The 22618-nt window shown below is 40.6% G+C and overlaps 1 protein-coding gene and 1 long non-coding RNA gene across 16 annotated transcripts in view; one reads left to right on the forward strand and one right to left on the reverse strand.

The window, feature by feature from the left end:
* LOC139102738 (uncharacterized) overlaps positions 1–8953 on the forward strand; it is a 365092-nt gene extending 356139 nt beyond the window's left edge. For 11 of the 14 annotated variants that reach the window (XR_011545749.1, XR_011545761.1, XR_011545756.1 and 8 more), the window contains 2 exons: positions 4702–4800; positions 4900–8953. This is a non-coding gene — a long non-coding RNA (uncharacterized lncRNA). The remainder of the gene's footprint in view (positions 1–4701; positions 4801–4899) is intronic. The other 3 variants (XR_011545759.1, XR_011545755.1, XR_011545760.1) reach the window with 3 other exon arrangements.
* The window catches only part of LOC139102730 (CCR4-NOT transcription complex subunit 6-like), a 318650-nt gene that overhangs the window by 182274 nt on the left and 113758 nt on the right, over positions 1–22618 (reverse strand). The gene's annotated exons all lie outside the window — the stretch shown is intronic.

Below are 22618 nucleotides of genomic sequence, written 5' to 3' on the forward strand. Positions count from 1 at the left end.
AACTGCAAGAGACTGTTATAAACTTCTATAAATCATTCGCGTGTGGTGGGCGGCGAGTGATGAGATACCTATAATGGCGCTAATTATATGATAGTATATTCCTTTTTTCTTAATTACACGTACATCCCATCGCTTGAAAAATGCATCCGATTAAAATAAAAACCTCGAATGTTAATTTATTATCGGATCTCAATTTTGGACAAGTATTTTGCGTAAAATAAATTTAAAACTTTCGGAGCGCGCTTGTATCGGGCCGCAGCTGAATATCTCCTCGGAGAGAATATTAAGTCGGCAAAGTGTCTCGTAAAAATAAAAACCCAAGGCTGCACGACGCGACGCGGTGACGTGAATGAAACTGGCATTAGTTACGCAGCGTGCGTCATAAATTATATCAATCGGCACATTATCATCGCTGGAGATAGTAACACACCGACGTGCGATGAAGATGTCATTACGATTATCTGAGACTACGCTGGCCACCGATTTGCTACGTGTGGGCACCGAGCTGCTGGGAAATGCATCGACTCCCCATCGTGCACGCGCTTACGATCGTAACTCTTCACTCTCGCGATTCGCATGTACATTTATGCGCGCACATTTTTCACGTCACGACCGTTAAACCAATATGTCAGGCCACAGATCAAAGGTTGCGTGTCTGATTTTTTTCTTTTTTTTATATATTTATTTTTACACGGTAAACTCGTACGAGAGAAAAAGAGAAACGCCCAAGGATACCCACGATGATAAAGCTCGGTGCATTGCAATTTTCGCGTTATTTTCGTATCGCGGACAATCATCAAGCTGGATTTTAGTTCGATACGTTTTGGCGTTTATCGGTAACAATACCTTTATAGCGTCCCACGGTCAATACACGCGCATTAATGGCTCTTGACACGGTTACTATGTGCCGCCGGGATGAAATATGCTTTTGACACATTTAAAAATATGTCATGCAAGCTCGAAATAAGACATTTGACAACTCGTAGATATACGTTAAAAATCTGAAAGATTTATTCGTAGTGGTGGAACAATTTAAACGGCAAAACTGACGAAAATCACGACGGTGATATTCGGCTGACGATAATCCTATTATTCGAATGTTAAGCGAGAGATCGAAGCAGCGGTAACGACATGCGTTTCTGTTACTTCCACTTTGGAAGCGCTGAATTTGTGGTTTATTAAGCCGTAACAATTGCGCGAGGTCTGCAAACGGAATTCGTCCGCAGTGCTGCACCAGAGGATAGTGTGATGAGCTATAAATCGATTCGTAGGTACTTCCTGTGGAAGTTAACTACCGTATGGAAAAGTTTTATTGTCCGCGGACTCGCTGCGTAAAAGCGACGTCATTGTCGCAACTGTAATATAATTCACGAGTCCATGGCCATTACTCTCAGTTACTTTCGCGTTATCCTTTCATCTTTAATGAATGTATGACATAATTTTGATAAGCTCTTTATCTCTTGCCTTTCTCTTCCCACGCGCGCACATCAGCATTTAATACAAGCCATTCGGGACTTTTTTTTTTTTTACTAATTCTCGTGTAAATCGATTAAATTTAATCTCGTTTGAGAAAATATGAAATAATAATTCTATGATTTCTACTTAATAGCCTTTTCATTGTAGCTTTTATATCACCGTTATTTAATCTCTGATACACACACACACATGCATATATATTTATTATTATACATACATATATATATTAATATCTCAATGCTATTAATTAGCTGCAGCTGTAAATATGAAACAAAATACTATTTAAAATTAATGCATGATATACTTGTTATTTTCGTTCCTTTCAAATCAAGATTTAATATAATCTAGCTTCAAACAGCTATCAATTAAGGTTATTAATCATACGACAAGAGATATTAAAAAAAAAAAAGAATAAAAAAGAAAATAGATTCCAATTGTAAAACTGTTAAATTTTAAAGCTTTAAATTGCGAGCGATGTTTCGCATAACGTAGGAATAGTTGAGTGCCGTGTAAATATTTCATCGGACATAATATCGATACGCTAGGCGAGATTAGATTGATTCAAAAGCCATAGTCAGTGGTGGGCGGTTCGTTAATGCACGGTATTTTCTACGCTATAGAATTATGATCAGTCGATTGGTCCCGTTATTGGTAATATTCGGTGCATTATGCAAATATGTATATATTGTCGGACTGTTCCCGCCTGGTGTTCCGATTACCATTGATCGAGTCTCTCCCTCGCTTATTCTCTTTCTCTCTAACATTTATGCGCAATCCAGGCCGCGAAATACATGGTACAGTTCCTTGATATTGAGCGCGTTACAATTTATTACACTAGACATTACAGAACCCGCGCGTCATTTACTTTTACTTCTTCCACGTTAAAGAAAATTGTTTCACGTTTAATAATTTTTCACAGAAAATAACAAATATATGTATGTATCTTAGATAGTGCTTTAGATTTTAAAAACCTCTCATTTCTTTAAATATAATTCATATACATGCTCATTTATATATTAATCATATATATTTCTTAAAGTGATTACGTGAAATTATTCACTTATATATTTGTGTATGCAAGAGAGATTTATAATACATGAAAAAATTGATATTCAATATAATATTTAAAGTATCACGGCTTTACGATACACGAAAATACAGAGCATTTTACTGATCATAGATTAGACTGCCAGACGCAACATAGCGTCAGGGAGAATAGGGAGAAAAAACACGCGACGAACGATGGGTGCGGCGGGTGAGGTAGGGGGTAGAGAAGGAGCACACAGCTGACAGCGTACAGAACACGACGCGGCTACACGCAATACGTGCCGCGCACCATCTGCCAGGTTACTTTGATACTAAACCTTGCATCGTCAAGAACGAAGAACGCGAGATCAGAGCTTCCGTTCGCGTATGAAAATCATTCGTAATTAATCAAAAGAGCGATCAGCCGCGACGACTTTACCTTCGTGATCGATTATCTTTATGCAGAGAGTACTTATGAGTACTTCTGGCGTCCCAACGAGTACTTTTAACATAATTATTTATCGCATATATTCTCCTCAATATAATTAAAAAAATAATAATTAATAAAGACTTACATAAGTCCTGTGTCCTAAGTATGAGCCTCGTAGAAATCTCCGCGTAGAGGTGATGACTGCAGAGGGTAATTTGCATCGGCCGACGTCTCCGTTCAGCAAACGTAATAATGTTTGGTACTCTGCGATGTTCTCAGCTGCCGGCGAGTGAAAATCAAAGTGACGCGTCGAAGTGCAGGAGTCGCGTAAGCCGCTCGCCGTCCTCTGGGTGTCTCGCTCGGCCGCACGAATTTCTCTGCTTTATAAAAGAATGAGTATTAATATTTCTGCAAGCCTCGCAACATGCTCGACCGCCGGCGAACGAATATTGAAGTGACGACAAGTCGATATCGGGCGAGTCACGAACGACAACCGAGCGCTAACTTTTGTGCATCTCTTTCGAGCGCGACACACTTTGCGCGTGAAAATATATTACGTATACCGTTTGTCACATTGAATATTATTAATATTAATATGTTTTGGACTTACAATCGGTGGATGCATTGCGATATTCGTCAATTGCAGTCCGCTGCTTCGATCAAGCGTCCGGTTAATCTTGTCGACCATTAACTTTATGCAATACCAACTGTGTTTTTTGGCGGGCGCGCGGCACCTCTGCAATGCGTTCAGTAAGAACGCAGTTGGTAGTAGTAAAAGTTAAAGGCCGCTTCGTTCGATCGGAGTTTAATTGGGTCCATATAAAATTTATATGAATGCAGATTAGCTTCAATCTTGATTTAAATCATTCTTTATTTCTTTCCAAGTTTGATTAGAAAGCTAAATTGCATTCATATAAATTTGATATAAACCCGCTCCGATCGAACAAAGCGGCCTTTAACTTTTACTACTACCAACTGCATTCTTACTGAACGCCTTGCAGAGGTGCCGCGCGCCCGCCAAAAAACAAAGTTGGTATTACATTAAGTTAATGGTCGACAAGATTAGCTGGACGCTTGATCGAAGCAGCGGACTGTAAATGACGAATATCGCAATGCATCCACCGATTGTAAGTTCAAAACATATTAATATTAATAATATTCAATGTGACAGTTGGTATACGTAATTTATTTTCACGCGCAAAATGCGTCGCGCTCGAAAGAGATGCATAAAAGTTAGCGCTCGGTTGTCGTTCGTGACTCGCCCGATATCGACTTGTCGTCACTTCAATATTCGTTCGCCGGCGGTCGAGCATGTTGCGAGGCTTGCAGAAATATTAATATACATTCTTTTATAGCGCAGAGAAATTCGTGCGGCCGAGCGAGACACCCAGAGGACGGCGAGCGGCGTACGCGACTCCTGCACTTCGACGCGTCACTTTGGTTTTCACTCGCCGGCAGCCGAGGACATCGCAGAGTACCAAAAATTATTACGATTGCTGAAAGGAGACGTCGGCCGATGCAAATTAGCTTCTACAATCATCGATCTTTAAGGGGAGATAATATACTTGAAAGCGCATACTTCGAATACAATTTTTATGTAATTATTTCTTATTTTTTATATTTTTAAATATATTTACGCATCCTTGTTGTATAAATATTAATAGCCTAATTTTATGCAATAAAAATAATTTCTGCCATGTGTACGATCTTGTCGCGGTAATGAAATATTTAGAATAGATGTTTTATCTACGTAAAATTTTTTGTTTCAGGTGAAATGCTTGTACCAAGGAAAACGATACATCCTGAGAGGATAGACTGAGAGGAGAGGGCCTTGGAAAGGCATTCTACTTTGGCAGAGAAACCTCGGAGTAAGCATTATTTTAATTACAAATAAATATAATTTTTTAAATAGCAAATATGTTCTTAAGCGTCTTGATAATTAATTCTTCTATTCTTTTTTGTAACAGCATAATTGTAGCTGTAACTGAACTGCTGCTTATCAAATTGGCGAGTCCAGACAGAACATTTTTTTTACCCCATCAGCGCTACAAGAATAAATTCGACGGAGAGTAATATTAATAATATTAATCGTTAAGTAGTATTTTATTTAATTAAAATTTTATATTTTTTAAAAGTATTAATTTAAAATTAATATTAATCGAAAAATAATATTAATTATATTGTAATATTGTTCGCTTTTTGTAAGAGATAGATATTGAAAAAGTGATTGATTTAATCGCGTAAAATACCGCTATGTCGCAAGTATTTTAAAGTAAAAGATAGGTATTATTTCAATGTAATATTTTAGATCAATTCTTTTGTACGCGTAAAAAGAGTTAAATACCACAGCGCCTAAAATGTATACAAAGTCGGCGGCCTTCAGCCGGGCGGCGTAGGCAGGCTCGCGCGCTAGCCTCCCCCACCACCTCGCATACCGCAAGCGGCAGCCGAACAGATAGCACGCACGTAACGGAGCTCCGCAAGCACGTGTCGTAAAGTAAGTCTCGCTTTACGAATAAAGCTCGCAATCGGTGTTATATGGTTTCTCCGATCGGTGACTTGTACGAGGGGAGTGCTTTGTACCGAATACTTCGCGTAGAATATTTAATAATTAATACGCAGTGATTTTAATTGTTCACGTCCTTCTATACATCCTTATAACACGTGTATTACTAGACCTTGTATTTTAAAGTAAAAGATAGGTATTATTTCAATGTAATATTTTAGATCAATTCTTTTGTACGCGTTAAAAAGAGTTAAATACCACAGTGCCTAGAATGTATACAAGCAAGGTCAGCGGCCTTCAGCCGGACGGCGTAGGTAGGCTCTCGCGCTAGCTTTCCCCACCACCTCGCATATCAGGCGGAAGTCGAACAGGTAACACGCACGTAACGGAGCTCCGCAAGCACGTGGTTGCAAAGTAAGTCTCGCTTTAGGAATAAAGCTCGCGATCGGTGTTATATGGTTTCTCTGATCGGTGACTTGTACGCGGAGAGTGCTCTGTACCGAATACTTAGCATAGAGTATTTAATAATTAATACGCAGTGATTTTAATTGCTCACGTCCTTTTATACATTCTTATAACACGTGTATTACTACACCTTGTATTCTAAAGTAATTTTTTCTTATGGTTACGGCTTTATCGCGGTGGGTGAGCTCCTAGCTTGCTAAGAATATAAGATCTTTGTCTAACCTAAATTCCTTTTTTCTGTTTAGCTAACAATCAAGACGAGCCAATACGGAAGGACGATTCTATCATTCTGAACGTCTTCCTGAGAGGAGGAGCAGGCCTGGGAGAGGCATCAGGCCTCGGTGGAGCAACCCGAAGGTAAGAATTAATTTCTTATTTCCATAAAATTAACGTTTTCTCCTATGTGTATAAAAATTTCTTTTTGTTTAACAGAAAATAATATTCGAACGCTCCTTCATTTAATTGTCTTATTTTTTGTTACAGATTTAGAAGTTGAAAAATTAACTCCACTGCTGCGCATCTATTAGTGAGTGAGATTCAATTTTTTAACTAACACTGGAGAATCGACTCCACTTGTTAAAAAATAAAATTTAAATCGCGATAAAAAAATAAAATAATATAATCCGGTTCCCTCGCGTAATTTAAAAACCGCGTAATAAAAAAATGATAGATAATATAAATAAAAACGAAATCGCATAACTCGCGTGTCAGAAATTTAATTAGATTTAGCTAGGTATTGACTAACCACATAATTTTATATGTAACTAATATATCCCAGTTCTTCTCCTAGAATATTATTTAAGAAAAACTCTTGTTTTTCTTAAATAAAAATTTCGAAGGAAATTTTCAGCACATTCTCGCCGTCGTTACAAATAATTATACGAACTGCCGCCAGTTCGTCGGTCCGTTTTTCGGAAAAGCCGATAAGTAACCGCGCGTCTTCTGATTTGCGAAGTATAGGAACGTGAGTACTTACTCAGTATCGCGCGAAGTATTTCAAGTAATAATTTTTTTTATTTAACTCGCGACTGTAAATTCACCGGTGTGCGGTTTTCGCGAGTTTCTTGTGCGAAGGATGGCTTCACGTCCCATCTGAGAGGAGGAGGAGGCCCAGGACGGGCATCAAGCTTCAGCGGAGCAACCCAAGGGTAAGAATCATTTTTTTATTTTCAGTGATTGTCGAGATCACTTTAAAATTAATTTTTTTTTAACAATGAATTTAATTAGAACGCTCCTTCATTTAATTTTGTTATTTTTATGTTACAGATTGCAGCCGCTGTGAAACTCCGCTGCTGCGCATCGAACTGGTGAGTCGCATGTATTTTGGCAATAGCTGTTGGTAATTAAATATGCGAAAAAAGAAAAGCTAGGAATTATTAATAGGTAGGAATGACAGGAACAATTATATCGTCCCAATAACAGATATGTTATAAATTTTTTTTTAATGATTATTCAGAATTTTGGAGAAATTTAATTTTTGCACACTTTGTGATTTATGAATATTTAATAAAAAAAAAAAATAAATAAAAATTTGCAGTATCTCCACTTCTATAAATACACATGCGGGTGGGTAAAACAGTATTATATTATATTTTTACAAGTAACATTATAGGAAAATATATATTATATGCAGAGAAATAAGAATAATAAAATTATAATATAAAATTATAGGAACATAAAATAATATCATAAAATTATAGGAACATAAAATTATAGGAACATAAAATAATAGGTTTCGTTATTTTCATATAAATAAACTAATTTGCAAAATAATATTAGCCTCAAGGGATAGCTTTAGCATCACTCCAACGTTTGTTAATTTTAGTTCTTTTTCTTTAACCGTCGTATGTTTGATGTCGGAAATTAAAAAGGAGAGACAGAAGCAGATCTCTTAGAATTTAGAAATTTTATGTTAAGTCAGCAGTACCTCAAATTAAAATTTCAACATATTCACGCCTCTCGCAAATATTCATCGCGAGAGATAAGAGCGGCGGCGTCGGGATCGTCGCAGAATTTTAATAAGACCGAGAGAAGAGATTAGAGACACGAAATACGCGAGAGATTACGTCGCTCGGAGGTAGGAACGTCGCTTTCGGCTCTCTTTCGGTGTCGTTACACAAGAATAATCGTATCTTGTCGGTCAGCGATGTAATATCTTACTTCAAATAGGCGAGTGGTTAAGGAGTCTCTCGGTTTGAGCGCAGACTCGCTAAAAATAATTAAAAATTATAAGACTATAAAAATAAAAACTACGAAATTATAATCGTTACTCAGGTTTCACTAAAAATTACATCTGTCGAAAAATCAATATGTATTGATATCATGTTTTAATTAACGCGTTGGCCCACCGGATTCGCATTGAAATCCCGAATTTTCCTCATACTATGTATAATTTTTAGAGCACGTGGACGATTAATATTACGCGTGACAAATCGAAACGAAGCAAGGGACGCGAGCAAACATACGTGCGAGAACAAATCGATATTTGGCGAATAAGCGCGATGAAAAAAAAAAAAGCTACATACGCAGGGCAGTGGATTGCTCGCGATACTTTTTATTCCCTCGGCCCCTACCGAACTGGCATCGGTATCGAGAGTATAACCGATCGTATTTATCCGTCCAACGGAACGTATTGCGTCGGCGATTGAGTTATGAATCCGCGCTTAACGCGAGCGAGCAGCAGCGAAATAAACATGCCGGACGGAAGTTTTCGCGTGATTTACGGGCACAGACGCGACATAAAGGACCTCCGCGAATTCGTCACCGATCTCTCGGCACTGGATTCAAGCTGCGAAATCACGAACACATTAACCGAGGGTCGATTGACATGTACGCGGAAGCCGATAACACTCGTAAGACTAACGCGGTTGACAGCGTTTTTAATGAAGACCGCTTTTCAATTTATCCGTTAACCCGATAAGCGCGTAAAATCGCCGGAAAGAATAGCGCGTGTAAAAAAAACGCACGACGTTTAATCCATTGAAATGAATTTCGAAGTGGTATTTTCGCGAGTGGAAAAGCCTTGGCTGTCGCAATTTTCTAGAGGAAAGAGAGCGAGAAAGAAAGAAAGAGAATCCCTGAAATCTGATGTTAAAACTGTGCGCAATCTGCATTTCCGCGTGTTTACAGAATTGCGAAATTACGGAATTGCGATAGGTATTAGACACGGTGGTATATAATACAGTGGAGTACCAGTGGCTGTTGCTCGCTCTCCTTTTCCTCTTCCCCCTTTCTCTCGCGGTGTTTCGTACTTTCCGAAGTTACAATAGGAGCAAGAGCAGCAAACTACTTCAATCAGCATCGCGCACGAGCGTTTCCGGTGTCCTAATTAATAAGTTTCTCCGCGGTAGTTTCGTATTAATTTTTAGGAATTAAAATACACATAACGCGCGATTGTATATCTTTAAGACGCATGCTTTAAGCCGCTTGCTTACAATCCGAGTTCGCGAACAGCCTCGTTTTCTGCACATCACGCTACGAACGGAAGGATAGAACGAAAGCTGGCGGTTTGCTCCTTGCCGCCGGGCGTTTCTCTCCATTATCTGTTTGGCGTTCTAGCCTCCGCGTTTCCCGCTTCGTAGGACTTTCGCACGGTTCTGACGAGTCCTTGTCATGTTTTGCGGTCGCGCAGTCTCTGACTTATCCAGCCGTGCCGCGGAATGTCTCCGCGAATGCTTGTCACTGAATTCACCAAGACGACGCTCGTATCTCGTAGACACAAAAGATCCTCTTTCGCTCTTACTTCCCGGGAAATATTTGAGAAGCATTTCACCCATTTTCATCGAAAAAACCTCAACGTCATACTCTTTTAAATTAACGAAAAAAGAAAAGACAGAGAAAGAGAGAGAGGGAGAATCATTCGGGATATCTTAGACTATAAAATCACTAAGTAAATCAATCACAAATTCTTTTGTACTTAAATAAAGTTTTTTTTTTCATATATTTATTTTATTCGTTAATTAAAAAAAAATAGCAAAGAAAGAAAAAGATAAGGACTTGAATTGATGAAATAAATGTCGAGATAAATGTCGAGATAAAAAGAAACGGTAGTTGGGCAAGTGTATACCGAGAAACGGAGAAGAACAGGATGCATTTGGTCCGCGCGACGGATACCGACCGTGTCTTCGGCTCTTGTTGCGGCGCCGGAAGTGCAGGCGAGGGATAGGTATCACCTTTCTTCGTCTGTACGATGTAACACGTCGCAGTGGACCCCAGGGAGTCGTTTCGAAGGAGACAGCCGCCAATTTATCCCGTCCGACAATGTCGTCGACTCTCTCTTTCTCTCTCTTTCCCTCCGTGTCTCTCGTTCTCTTTCTCACAACCGTCAGCATATCTTCAAATGTACATATGTACAATATATATATATATATATATATATATATATATATATATATGTGTCGCTGACCACGATTACTATGCCTGGACGAAGGTCCATTCTACTTCTTGACGCTTTCCGCGAAAACAAAGTTTGCATGGTATTACATTGAGTGAGCTGACACCATTTTATTCAATTTCCTTTCGCAAATATTTCGATAATTAAAATCCAAATTAATTAATCCCAATTTTTTAAATAACTTACAAATAAAAAAGAAAATCGAAATAACTTGCGTATTAAAAAAAATTTTTTTTTTTTTTATTATACAATGGAAAGTAATCTGTCACTCAAGGAATTACTATCGCGTTTCTGTAGACGATTTTCTACAACAGGTGATTTGCCTATTGTCAAAGCAAAACCATTAGACACGCTGTTAACCTACTTAGGCAATAGTAACGGTCAGCCGTGGCGCCGCGCCGATTACATTGGCTCGATAATACGTGCCTTTCTTTCTGATCCTATCAACGAATCGCAGAGTCTATCGTTCGATACGTAACCCTTTACATCGCATCGCAATTTCCATAACGCGTGTTCCTGTAAGCGCGATGCTATCGATGCTGTGTTGTAACGAGTATATACGCGCCGTTTGACTAGAAAATCAATCCTATCCAAAGATCCCGGCGCATAATTTACGCGATAATCAGACGGGAATTACCTTACTTTTGATATATTTATTGGTACTAGAAAAGAATTGCGTTCATACAATAGAGATTTTATTTTAATATTAGACTAAAGACAGTTAATAAAAAAAAAAAAAAAATACTGTAAGCGTTAACATAATAACAGCGCGACACAATTGCCAACAATGAAACTCGTAGAATTACCGTTAATTGCACAAGTAACAGCATATTAATGCAAGTTTGCAAGTTTCTCACAAGCAAGCCTGATGCTTGACTTGCGTTGATACAACATCAGTTTCCCGTCTTCAGACAAGAGCGACCATAACTTATTATCGCATTTTGCGGTCTGTAACAACACACAACGTCAAGAGTTCGCTACGAGAAGGAGGTTTCCTCCTGCGCGTCGAGTATCGCTCTTGATACACGCAAATTTGTTGAGCACGTCGCGGTCGGCCGACAATCAACGTAAATTGTTAGCATTAAAGTTAAAAGCTCCGGTGCGGAAATATTACTGCGCGCAAGAGAATTTATCGCGACTTTGATTGGCCATTGGTTAGTTAGCGGTAACTCGGAGACAATATACGCGGAATTTATTTGCGGTCGCGACTCATGTCACTGTCCGGAGCCTTTATTACCGCCCATCAATGAGTGGTTTTCATAATTACTCCGTTTTATATTTCAGTTAATTCCTATCGCGGCTAGGAAGTCGGTCTGAGAAACACTTTGCAATTCTTCTTAAACAAAGCATTAGTTACGAAATTATATGACAAAATTAAGTTTTATTTCGGGTGGGAATCGAACAAGAAGAGAGAAAGGGGCTTTTAATAATTTAAATAAACTTCGATAAAATAAGAGATACATCATTCTCTTTTTTTTCTTTTTTTTTTTTTTCTTTGAACGTTTTCAAATAAACCGACGTCCCATGCGTTACACGTAATTGTTTTCATAAAATTAATCAGCTTAGCTGACCGCGCTCGTAACTTAAAGCTCAACACATCGTAACGCGAGGAAATGAGGTAAGACGGAGTGAGGTGAGGCCATGAGCGCGATTAGGTAACGTGTTACGTTACTCCCAACGAGTTACGGGTCTCAGTTGGCCAACCTCTCTCGTAAACGTGCTTACACAGACGCAACCTGTCGTCGTGCACACCGTACCGTCGTCGTACGGCCGTGAGTACACGATACGTAAAATCGCAGTTGCGTACTTATGCGGTCTCGGAAAAACAGCCGGAAATTTTACAGTTAGAGAGGATCTAATTAATTACCGATGTTGCATAAGCAATTAAATCCGTACGACTGCACGACTTCTCGGCGCGAGCTGTTCAATAAACTCCGTATGATTTTTCGAATGTAGAAGCAAGCCTATATTTTTTTTTTTTTTTTTTGTCGAAAAGCAGATGTAAACTTTATAATTTTTTTTTTCGGACTATTTGCTTAATGCTTTAATGATGAGCTGCGGCTCATGAAAACGTCGAAAACGTTACTGAGGCTGTAGAGGAGATTGGTTAGCGGGTTACGAGCAAAAGCGTTGCGTCACGTCGTATTTCATAGTGCGGTGCGCCTTTATGGGAATTACAAATCCCTCGGGCCTTGGGAATAAATATATACCGTGCCGACTGTGTGTCACTTTTTGTCACAATATTGCATTGTGCTGCTCGCGGATTTAATCTTTTTTTTCACGGTTTTTACATTCAAATTCCAATATACTAACAACTGTGTAATCGGAACCGTAGAACGCTCGTAGAATGTAAATATTGAGTTAATAATAATTTTAAGGGACGATGTTCCAATATAAAAAAGAAAACATCTCGTGGGTAGATTACAATTGTGTCAGCTTGGAAAACATTGAACATTTTATCGTAATTTAATCTATCAATTTAATTTATTCCCGGGTTGCGCGGGTTCTAAGCGGGCGATGTAGTAACGCAACGCGCGCCGCAGGATATAACTTGGAAAGATTATCCGAAGACACTTCTCTCAATTGAGATGCTGAATCGAGTTTTCTCGAATGACAGGTCGTCGTATAAGTATCCGTGCGGGAAAATGACATGAAAGTCGATTACTGTCGTGAGGACGTCTTTATGGAGCTTCGTACGTACAGGTTGTCTCAAAATAAATACATAAAATGTGAAGATTACTATATTTTTAAGTCATTCATGAATCGCTTAAAACATGAAAAATTATTTAATCAGTATCTCTACATATGGGAAATTTCTTCAAATTATTATTTCATTAAGACGACATTTGAAACACGGGAAAAATGACAGTCAATTATTAATTCGATTACACATTTTCATTTAAAAAAAAATTTATTGATCTTGCAAAAAAATCTTTTTTTTTTTTAAAAAAAAAAGGGATTTAATTGTAATTTATCACATTTATCTCATTTTGAAATAGTCTGTAGGGAAGTTCCCTTTCTCTTGAGTCGCGCGACTGGCAGCCCCATACATTTTCCCAGCTCTTCTCTCTGACGCATTTCGGATATTAGGTTTCGAACGTCAATCAGAGCACACCGCCATCGATCGTCATCTGGACGCTGTGACAGCGACGGATTACGCGCGAGTGTCATGCGAAATATACCGTTGAAGGCTCCGAGTTGCTAGGTTTCATGCTTTAGCTCGCAATATCAAATAACTTCGTTATTAAAATTCATTTCAAAAAAATTTTTTTTTTTATTGGAAATAAACAGACTAAAATGTAATCACTCGTTAATTATCCAACATTTTTTATCTATTTTGGCAATTTTTTTTCGTACTTAGTATTTTAGAAAAATATTAAGAAATTGATTTTCGCACGCGTACGCACATATGTGTGTTAAATAGAAGTAGAAAGTGAAGAGTGAGGAATGAGGAAGAGACCGCGTAATTAATCGAATTTCAGGTCACTGTGCACGTAAACACACGTAATACAGTGAGAAAACGTGAGGGTTTTATGGATCGATGATTTTGTAATTGACGGACCAATAGATCTTGGCAATTTACAAAGCCAGTAATCTCCAGATCTATCTAGCAATTTATGAAGCTAACAGTCTAACAAATTTAACGGGTCTATCGATCCATAAATTCAGAAGACGCGAGATCCCTACCGTTACACGAGTCTAATTACTTTCGGCATTTATACCTGGCCGTTTCGCACGGTTAAACACGTCGCTTTTTCCTCTTCCACGTAGAAACGACCCTTACGAGAAGTGAAATTATTTGCGTTACTCTCAGATACACGAAATTCGCGCGTTCGCGTTTAACGATCTTGGCGCCAAGGTTCGCCGTTTAACATCATCAAGATGTCGCGCGAGAACTCCGAAAGAAGAGAAGCAAAAAAGCGTCGTTTGCCGTGTTCGGTTATTATACGACGTGTTCCATGGAACTAGGTCGTGTAACACGCGCGCGTGTCCGGTTGCATCTGCAAAACAAATGCGGCGACTGACGGCAGATTTATGGAAATAATCGCGAATACACTCACGGCCTTTTTCGACGAACGGATGCTGATCCGAATTGATTCGCGCAAGCAGCTGGTCATCAATGCGTCGGTCGAATAAAAAAGTTAGGAGAGAGAGAAATCTCGTTTTTCTTTATACGTAATTCAATTTGATTTATGCCGGCGATAATACGGGAAGGAAAGTAAAGTCGCGAAAAATCCCGCTGCCACGTGAGCGTTGTACACGTGGATATATAATGCACCACCCTCGATGCAGAGCCCCGGACCGCCACTCTCGGCTCCAGGTCTCAGCGCCGAGAACTCGGGGAAAATCTCAGAAATGTGACCTTTTCGCGCGCATGAGTCTCTCTTAACTCTCTCTTTCTCTCGGCGGCGACCTAACATCGAGAGAGCTCGAGAGCGCGGTTTCTCACGCCTGCCCACGCACGCGGAGAGATTGATGAAGCAGTCACACTTGTTGCACGTGACTGCACCTTTCTTTCTCGCCCTCTCCCGCGCGAACACCTCGTATAATCGGCACCTCGGGAGGAAGTGTTTCAAGCGTTCATCGTGACTGTGAAAATTAACGAGCACGCGTCCGTCGGCACTGCCAATTCAATCGATCTCGATCAGAGCGCGATCAAGCGAACGAGTCAATCTCACGAGAATCCGCACCGCAAAAAGTCGTAGACATATTTTTTTTTTTTTTTTTTATATAACGCCGAAGGTATCATTTTATTAATCGTTTCATGATTCATTCTAAGGTCGTATTAGAGAACGCTAGCGACAGGAATAGAAAAAAAAAGCGTAGCCGGTACTTATTAATTTCAACACATTTTCTATTTATGTGCGTACAAACTTTCTGACTAGTTCTGACTAAGCATTTGCCCGGGCCGATAATTTAACTATAATTACCCGGCGTCAAAGCGTACAAGCATTGATTACACAACGTTAACTCGTTCACCGATGCGATACACGAACACGCACAGCCGTTCCCACATTCCCATCGAAAGGTCTTTCTATAAAGTCGAATCACTTTCGCGCGTAAACGCCATCGATCACGCATCGACATGATCTTCCGCCGCCACGTTAATTCTCGGGAAAGAAAACGACGTAGAAACGATCCCAACTAAATTGACTCGCAAAATCTAAGAAACATTAGTCGAGGCGCAGAACGAAAGAGAAAGAGAGAGAGATTTAAGAAGCTCGTTTTAATTACTCAACTCGATAGTTAATCTGCATAAATGACTAGGTTAATTAGATGCACGAATTAATCTCTTTCGAACGAGATGAGAGTCATAAATCTAAACGTACACGAAAATATATTAAATTATTTTAATTCAAAAATATAAAATTCGCGATACATTATTTTTTTTATAATTTTTATTTTTTTTTATTTTGCGCCCGCATTATTAAAAATCGGTGCGTTAAGAAATAATACGTTGTCAGGTTAGACAGACATTCGCGTCAATCGTAACGGACTAATGCATCAGAAAATGCATCGAAAAATTTTCTATTTATATTTGCGTTCCTGTTAAATTGAAGAGGATATCGAGTACTTGGCCAAAATAGCGGGGCTGCCATTGATACGATCGATCGCGGGCGCTTTCAATCGGCCTCTCGCGAAACCAGTTACGTTGGTCTCTCTGGGCGCACAACCCATCAACGGTAGCGACGACGATCGTGGTTTATGTACTACCCCTCGAATGTCCCCCGGTCCCGAATACCCCGCATCCAATACACCGCATCGAGAATAGAAATCGCTCGCGGTACTCGCGGAGAATCGCGAGCGGCGATGACTTGGCGGTAGGAGAAAAACGAAAGGGAGAAACAGAAAAGTTAGAGACTTTAGATCAACATCGGGCAAAGAAATGGAAAATCGATCGGGAGAAACGCTTCTCCGTCGCATTTGCATGCTCCGGGCAAATTACAATCCGCATGATGCTTTTCCGGTGCTCGGCTGCACGCGATACGTCATAGTCAATTGAAACTGTCGTTGTACATATATCGGCGCACAGAGGCATTACTCATCTCCGTGTAATGTCTTATCGATCCCCATCCTATCGAAGACGTCGTGGCGATGCATGAGATGCGTGAACGTAAATTATTCAGGACCGTCGGTTTTGAATTACGAGGCCCGCGTTAAATATTAATACGCCGGCCGGGGGCAAGAAAACGCGACATAGAATAAGTAATGCCGAATACGGACGCTGACGGGAAATAGGTGGGAATAATTCAGTTTGTTGGCCGCGCGTGTGCGTTTGTGTGTGACAAGAAAGGTGAGTGGGTAAATTTGAAATTCAATCTTGGCGTGAGTCGAGGGGGTTATCTCTCACGAAATCGTGCATCGAATTTAACGTAATTTATTGCTGATTAATCTATTTTTGTATATCAGCCCGGACAGTCGCCTGTTGCGTGCTATAAAGGAAGGCGGACGTGCGAAAATAATATTCTATTACCGATGTAAAATAATCCGACGGCTTTACGAGGCGGCCGCGCGAAATACGGCGACGTCGAAAATTATGATCCCCCGCGTGTCCTTTCCCCCCTTTCCTTCTGTTACATTAATAAGGGGATACGGCGTGCATTTATATTGTATGCAGCGTATTTATATGCGTACGTGTTTATACATCGCTGCAGCCGACCGAGCGGCTAGCGCGCGCGAATTGCAAGCACGTCCGCACGGGCACTCTTGTAAACATGGCCGACCATGCATAAGAGAGGGACTTTCACTGAACATTATTAGATACGCGTTGGAATGCGACTACCGTAAACCGCGACTACAGCGGTGCCGTAAGTTGCACCGTAAGTACCACGACGCGTCGTTCGCTATATGTCCCAAAATTGCGGAGAACCGTGCACACAACATCGCGTTCACCCTCGTTTTCGAATGCGGTAAAATCGCTGCCGGTCGATTATTAATTATAGCTATTACCACGCGCGCGTGACCGTTAATAAAGCATTCTTCGCACGCGCGAGTAAAGTGGGTCAAATAAATGATAAATCAGAAAACTTCCGATAAAAAAAGGTGAAAGAAAGTTTAAAATGAACAATATAGACAGACGAGAATAGTTAAATGCCGCAGATAATAATTCATTAACGGAGAAAAAAATTCATCCGTCTTTCACTCTCTCTCTTTCTCTCGCTACGTTTATAAAAAAAAAAAAAAATTACGCAAATGTCGATATGCGCATTCATTCCGTGTAAAAAGTGTTCTTTTTGTGCGTAATATTTCAATCGTAAAGGAGAGATAGCGGAAAAGTATTAGAAAAACTTTTATGTCGCGCAGCATAATACGAATAAAAAAGGTTGGGAAAAGAAAAAGGGCCTCGAAATCGATTCGCGTAGACGCAACTCGGGTGCTATCGATCGAGAAAATAGCGGAACGATGTTTATTCGGGCCAAGTGCTCGCGTTACGCAGTCACGGGAGAAAAACGGGAAAAGTGCGAAGCCAAACGCGGTGCATTTTGAGCGACGTGGCGCCGCGACGCGACGCGTTTTACGCGTTCTTTAAAAACGACAGGCAACGTCGGGTTTATCCGTACAAAGGTAAGACGTCTTACGCTCTGAAGAGCGGGTACGTTGCATGAAAGATCAGTGCACGGTATTGCGACTGCAGGGGACCAACAGATGCCACGTAGCTTCGGTAAAGCCGATGTCGATCGGCGAAACGTCGATCGTCCGATGCAGGTATCAGACGCGAAACGCTATCTCAACGAACGCGATCTTAAGACGATTATAATAATATCATTTGCTCGCGATTACGAGAACGATGCGCGATAGCTTTAAGACAGGCCTCGGGATCTCTGAGATATATCGCGAAGTCGGTTCGCACGGCAAGTGAATAACACTTACGACGAGACAAGAAACATAATTATTGAGGGGAAAATAATTCGCTTATCGGAAAGCACTGCGGGACATTAAAGGTACGACGTCTAACCATGCGTGATGCGAAAATAAAAACTAAAAATGTGATAAACGCAAAGATAATAAGAGCGAACGTTCAACGACTCGTTACAAACATTAAATGCGAGAATAATGAAATTTCTCCCCGTCGCGCGTATTCGTAAAGCTATTAGCTGTAGCATTATATCCCGTGCGGAACGGAGCGACATTTATATTACCCACGGGCGAATTCTTGCTCTATTTAACGCAATCCTGAAGCGGAAGCCTGTAAAGATAGAGAAGCCGTTGCGTGTGCTCGAGAATGCACACCCATGCTCGCATGGTCGCTATTTTGTCGAGTGACAGCCGTTCAACAATCAAATTAATGCTGCTTATCTGCATCGATTAGCACACGTGCAATTGACAGTGATAAACCGATCTGTAGATGCAATTTCCTCATTTATTAATCGTTTTGCACCGCGGTGTCACAAAATTCGCATAATTATCATCAGAAGTTGATACCGGTTAGAAATATTTGCTGATAAGCTTCAATTAACAACATCGTAATGCTTAGTGAATTCTTAAACAATTACAAACATAGGCGCGGAATGGGAAAACAGGCAATAAATTTGAGAAATTACCCGTTAATTTATAAAATTATTTATTTAAGATTATTCTGATAAAAGGAGAGTAGATATACATTATATAATCGTTCGTAATTAGCGGAACGTAAATAATTAGTACTCGTTTTGCAAATACACGTTGTGGTGCCAGTGGCGGTGTGATGTATGCGCATCTCTTTCTTGATTTTTTAACGTGGAGGATAAATATGTAAATTGTCTTCGGTCTTGAGCGGTCCTGAGAATATCGTCGACAACGTAACGTAACGTAGTCGGGCATAGCGAAGTGGCACAAATGTATACACGATCATGATTGAATCTAGATATGCCGGAAGTACATTTACATTCCTTGAAATGTCGACTTAACTCCGTCCCTCGAACGGTGATAATGTGGCGCATTTCGATGTTACCGCTCTCTCTCTTTCTCTCTCTTTCCCCTTTTTCACTAACCCACGTCGGAATTCGTGATGTGTATCGCGATTAAGCACGCATATTTAAAGATAAGGTATAATACCGCCAGGTAAATCACCCGAATCGCATTCGCCTCCGGAATGACGTTTTGTAACGCAAATACGTTTTGCAAATAGTTACGTAATAAATAAAGCTAATGTGATAACGCTATTCTAATTTTTTTTTTCTTTTTTTTTTGTAAAGTAAAACTGCGCATAAAAAAGATCCAAGTATCTTAGCATTGAAGCGAGTTTTAATTTAAGATTTTATTGCAATTTTTATCGCTGATAATAAAGACAAGAAAAAAACGACTTGAGATAAAGGAATAATGGCGTACTAAAAAAAAAACTTTTTTTTTAAATTTCTTAATGGATTTGAAATGTAATGTACTTTATTATCCAAACGCTAGTTGCAAATCATTCAGACATTATGTACATTTTTCCGATATCGTCTCCCACGTGCTCGCAAAGAGAGAAAATATGAGGGAAATAAATATTTTTAGAACGCGTATATCTTTCATAGCGGGGAACAAAGTAAAACGACGGTTCGGAAAGTCGTAATTCACAATTCGAGCCGCGGCTATAGCTAATGAAATAGCACATAATAGCAGATAAGACTCCTTCGCGAAACAAGAAGATGACTGTGGCGTGCTTCTCTTCTTCTTACTTACGCGGAGCCGCTATAAATCTCATGCCGGCGCGAGGAATTCGCTCGAAGATAACTAAAGATCGAGCGTGCAGCTGCAACTTAGAGAATACAAGAGAAGAGGACGAGGGGGCAGGTAGAGTAGAGGCGTAAGGGGCGCGAGTAGGTCGAGGAGAAAGCGAACGGATACGTAGCTTAGGAGGGCGGAAAAGAGCAAAAGAGAGAAAGGAACGAGCGGGAGGGAAAAGGGGGGGGGGAATGGAAAAGAAAGAGAGAGATAGGGAGAGAGAGAAGTTAGTTAAAAGCGACTCTGTTCTCTCCGAGAGTCGTTAAGACAAAAGGTCGTTACGGGGTTACTTCCACCCTCTTCTCCCCTCGGTCTCCTTCATCCCGGGTGTACGTCACTTGCTAAACGAGTAATTAGTAATTGCGCGAGGGAGCGAGGTCGCCAGGAAAGTCACCCTTGTTGGAATGCTTTCTGCTTCTTCCGAATACACGTGTGTGTATGATATTTATATACGAACGGGCATTGGTGTGTGCACTCTCTTGCCATGGTGCACTGCAAACAAGCAATGATACGCTTCAGGACGCTTTCTGCTCGAAGAAGGCCCCGGCATCGGGGGCAGAAGGGCGGGCTTTCCGGGGGTCGCGGCCGGCTGGGTGCTGCTGACGAAGTCGATTCCGGGGACGCGACGCGCGCGAGCGCGGTGAATCAATATTTGAACTCGCCGCTATGTAAATCGCAGGATACCCGGCTACCACGAGCATGCTGGAAGAGCCCCTTTCTCTCTTCTCATCTCCTCTCCTCTCTCTTTCTCTCTCTCTCTCTCGTTTTCTTTTTCTTTATCTCTGTCCGAGGAGCTAGATTGAAACGTTCGGTTAAACTTTCCGCGAGAAGTCGTGCGGGCGGTCGTCCTCGATTGTGCAAGTAAAAGAATTTATTCGTTTTGGTCAACTCGGTTGTGTCAGAATTTTCTGAAAGACACGGAAAAGTACGTGGTAGAATTTGGTGGACCGTTACTCGCGAAAGATTGTGAAACGAGCGCCGCGAGATATTGCTCGAAAAGATACCGATGTCATATCAATATCAAGCTCGAAAGTCCATTGAAACCGTGCCAATCACCTTCGTGACTGTTGAAGTATATAATCGCTGACTTTCCACTTTTACGAACCAGTTCCGGTGAGCCACAGTGGTTTTTCTCCCGCGTACGAAACTATCGAAAGGAAGAGGCGAGGGACCTAAGTACCTCGTGGAAGGGCCAAGGAGTTCACCGAAGTACTTCCGAGGACGATTCTTCGCGAGGACTTACTTCTTAAGACCCGTTCGCGTTTTGATTGCACAATCGATTCGAGCCCGGGCTTTAAACGGCGCGAAGAAAAAGTCGTTGAATGGCGACTTGTTCCTCCTTTCCTCTACCTTTCCTTTCCTTTCCTTTTTTTTTTTTCTTTTTCTTTTTCTTTTCGAATCGTCTTCGTTCGCTTTAGAGAATCGCCGCGCCGCTCCAATGATCGATCTTCCAACCTCGCGGATCAATGCAGAATAGCCGCTTTCGCGACGAGAAGGTCCTCGAGACAACGGCGACGGGAAACTTTAAATATCGCGTTCTCTTCCTTAAATCTTCCGTTAGGAAAGATTGAATTCCATCCTCCTCCCCATTCTCTACTTACTTTTGACGATCGTGACTCGCCTACCTTTTTCTTAAAAGCCAATCTCCGATTTGTTTGCAGACTTTTAAATATGCGACGAAACTTCTCAAATATTAAAACAATTTTTCGACAAGTGTAACTTTCGAGGGAAAAAACTTATTTTAGAAATGACGTGTATACATTTTTTTTCTCTCCAGCCAAGTTTTCTTTTTTAAAAGACTCGTAACAATATCGCTATTTAATATAACCTGCGTATATTAGATATTTTTATCGATTTTTTAACAAGCTTACGCGGCAAGCCGAACAGAGTAACAATATTAAAATACATGTATTGCGTGAACAGAACACGAAAACGTCTTGCTTTTTTCAAAAGACGACAATCATTTCTGTCGCCTCGTGTTCCGTCGGGCTATTAAAAAAATGGACGATGTCGCGTGGATATAACGTGCGGCGTTGAATTACGTTACGAGAAAACGTACGTGACAGCAGGATTATGGCGCCGGGCAAAAAAAAAAAAAATCGACTTTTTATTATACGCTGAAACACGGAAAGGCGGCTCGATTTTTTTCCTCTCCTCCCTCGCACGCGGGTGCACGTCGATCGATTGCGAACGCGACGTTAATTTTTGACGAGTGTCACGTTGGATGCTACCGACTTCGTGTTTCTATGCTTCGTCGTTGAAGGCACTATCGATTTCGGAAGGGGGCACGTTTCGAAATTGCCAACTGCGCTGGCTTTTACACGACGATACGTCCAGCGCAATCAATTTTCGCTCAGAACGGTGAAATTTTCACAAGGGATTCTGTTATAAATTTGCACCACTTTTTTTCCCCATCGTGCAACATCGCCGCTGCCGCTGTGCGGGCTCACGCTCGTTCGACTAAGAATACTTGAGCTCTTAATTTTGCAATTAATTTTCAATTGCACCTTTTCTACTTCTAATGAAATACGTTATACTTTGCAACATAGAAGCGCGCTATTCCCTCATTTTCCAACTTTCACTTCTTTCTCTCTTTCTCTCCTTTCTACTTTCTATACTATATAAGAATTTCTCTTCT

This window comes from Cardiocondyla obscurior, linkage group LG05 (assembly GCF_019399895.1).
Source record: "Cardiocondyla obscurior isolate alpha-2009 linkage group LG05, Cobs3.1, whole genome shotgun sequence".
Taxonomy (NCBI): domain Eukaryota; kingdom Metazoa; phylum Arthropoda; class Insecta; order Hymenoptera; family Formicidae; genus Cardiocondyla; species Cardiocondyla obscurior.